Source organism: Apodemus sylvaticus, chromosome 12 (assembly GCF_947179515.1).
Source record: "Apodemus sylvaticus chromosome 12, mApoSyl1.1, whole genome shotgun sequence".
NCBI lineage: Eukaryota > Metazoa > Chordata > Mammalia > Rodentia > Muridae > Apodemus > Apodemus sylvaticus.
In genome coordinates this window covers 70,052,409-70,055,454 of record NC_067483.1, presented here as the reverse complement: position 1 = coordinate 70,055,454, position 3,046 = coordinate 70,052,409, and positions in this window count along the sequence as shown.

Below are 3,046 nucleotides of genomic sequence, written 5' to 3'. Positions count from 1 at the left end.
TAGCCTTTTCACACCAGGTAAGTCAGAGAAACCACCCACCACTTGCTTCAAAGTCATGAGACACAGCAGTCACTTCTCCCATGACCCAATGCGCTAGGAAATGAGCTTGCTTCCTCTATGCCCAGTAAATGAAAGCCTTCAGTGCCGGAAAACTTACAGCACCCTTGGGCTTTTAGCAAATGATTTCATGAAACTGCATCCTTTCATAAGATAGAACCATTCTCCTCTAAGCACAGAAAAGGGCTCTGTGGGGAAAACAGGAACCACCCCACTCCACCAACAGCCATGAACATCTGGTGAGATTTAGCCTACCCTTTTCACCTTCCTGTCACTCCTGGCAGGCCAGCCGCCCCACTCCCTGCAGTCCCCACCTCCTGGATTGCTGGACGCAGATACTCTTTTCCCACTGAGGAAACACTGGCCACTCCAAATGTTCAGTTAGACTATATTCCTTCTCCATTTCCTTAGAGCCAGGAGCCAGGAGCCAGGAGCCAGGAGCCAGGAGCCAGGAAGTCTCCATCTCAGATGAGCCAGAAAGATGCTCATGGGGTGTGTCAGCTCAACTGCAGCCCAGTTATTATTGAAAACGTTTGGAGGGTGCATGCCTGGAGAAGTGAAGGCAGCAGACCCTCCAGGGAGGTGACATTATTCAGGGGTGTCTTGCATAACCACTCAAGATTGAATTTGCTTCTCTTCCTTCAGCAGTGGGTTTAGATTTGTTGGCTACTGATTTCATTCTGTGGGTCTCCTATACGAGACAATAACCCTCCAAATGACACTCCGATACTGCTGATTTTATTTCATTTCCTGTTGCCCCAATAAAATAGCTGAACAAAAGCAACTTAAGGGTGAAAACAGATAATGAATGGTTAGGTACTAGTCTTAATGGAAAGATATGTAAACGATTCTGCTCTAACTCTTTAACTGTTGCCTTAAGCTTACTATGAACTTATGGAATGTAAAGATGCTTTAAAAACCATGGGAACAATTATTCTGAGAAGGTAAAAACTAAGAACAACAATGAACTGTGGTGGAGACCTTTTTCTGCTTCATCCAGTGTGTGTGTGTGTGTGTGTGTGTGTATGTGTGTGTGCTGTCTCTGTGCCTGACCTTCCTTCCTTCCTTCCTTCCTTCCTTCCTTCCTTCCTTCCTTCCTTCCTTCTTTCTTTCCTTCCCTCCTTCCTTCCTTCTTTCTTTTTTCTTTCTTTCTTTCTTTCTTTCTTTCTTCCTTCCTTCTTTCTTTCTTTCTTTCTTTCTTTCTTTCTTTCTTTCTTTCTTTCTTTCCTTCCTTCCTTCTTTCTTTTTTCTTTTTTTCTTTCTTCTTTCTTTCTTTCTTTTTCTTTCTTTCTTTCTTTCTTTCTTTCTTTCTTTCTTTCTTTCTTTCCTTCCTTCCTTCCTTCTTTCTTTCTTTCTTTCTTTCTTTCTTTCTTTCTTTCTTTCTTTCTTTCTTTCTTTCTTTCTTTCTTTCTTTCTCTCTCCTTCTCTTCTTTTCTCTCTGACTCAAAAGAACCAACAAACTTCAAGCCTCTCACCTGGCCAGTGAGGAGTCCCTGAGTCAAAGAGAAAAGTAAGTTTCTTTTTCCCAGCTACCATAAGCAGGTATTAATGGCCAGAATCCATTGGCTTTTGGCCCCTGACTAGCAGGAGAGTCATATTGCCAGAAGCCAATAACTTTTGGCCCCAAATTAGCAGGAAAGAGTTAGATGTCGCCATACCTCTCACTGCCTTCCTCAGGAACTTAACTGTCAAAGCAGGACCCTGGCAGATGAGTGGATAGATGGATGGATGGATGGATGGATGGATGGATGGATGGATGGATGGATGGATAGATGGATGATGGATGGATAGATGGATGGATTGATGGACAGACAGACAGACAGATGGATAGATGGATGAGTTATGAAGAAGGTGTGGTGACCTATGCCTGCAATCCTAACACTCAGAAGGCTGAAGCACAAGGACTGTAAATTGCAGGCCAGCCTGGGCTTCATGAAAGGACCTTGTCTCAAAAACCAAGATGATATGAGATGAAACAGGATGAGGAATAAAAACAGGTGGGCAGAAATAGAAAAGGACCCCACAGGATGAAAGCAGGGTGTCAAGTGGTGACATCTTCCAGGCTGGTGGGAACACTCTGGACCACCCTAGTGTTGCCTGTAGAAGCTGGGGAGGAAACTGGGAGGGCTTTACAGGGCGAGCTCCTCTGCAAACACACATGACTGCTTTTCTTCATGAAGGAGCAGAAGGAGATTTACCACAGAAACATGGTGAACATACTAGTAATTCAATAGCATGAAAATGAGGGCCAGGAAGTGACTGAGCACGTGGTTGTGAACCGGAGTTCTTCTATTTTATCTGGCAAAGCTCCCTGTGATTATCACAACTTTCATCTGTCTCCTGGATGGATTAGTACATCATTTTAAAACTTCAGATGGTGCTTGGGGTTGGGATAAAGTCTTTTTATGTAGTTCAAGTTAGCATCAAAGTTATATTCCTCCTGCCTCTCCCTTCTAGGTGCTATTTTCAAGCTCTAAGACTGTTTGCCTAAAGTAAATGGCAGAGAAATCTAGAAAAGGGAGACTACCTTTGAACAAAGCAGGCTTTGAAGGGAAGGTGCCATTTGTGATGGAACTGTTAAGATGGTATCAAGGTGCTCCTTTTAGAGACTAGACTACAGGTCTAAACGTGGCTTGCGTCTCTGCATCTAGGCTGTATCTAAGATAAGAAAATCAGGGTCATTTCCAGGGTAAAAATGTACAGTATATATTCACTGCTGCCTTCTGCCATTGTTACCCCTGACTCTCTTGAGCCTACAACAGGGAGGGAGGGATTCAAACAAGAGAGTTTTATACAATCTCATTGTGCAAGTGTTTGCTCAGTGGCTGCCTAGTGCTGATCAGGGAGTCAGACCTGGTCCTGGGTATCGGACATCCTCCTTCTCCTATCTGGAAAGAGCAAGGTTTGCAGAAGTTGGGCTCTGCAGCTGTAGGCACATTTACATAATCCAGAAGCTTGATCCTGGTCCACGAGGCAGGAGGACACTACA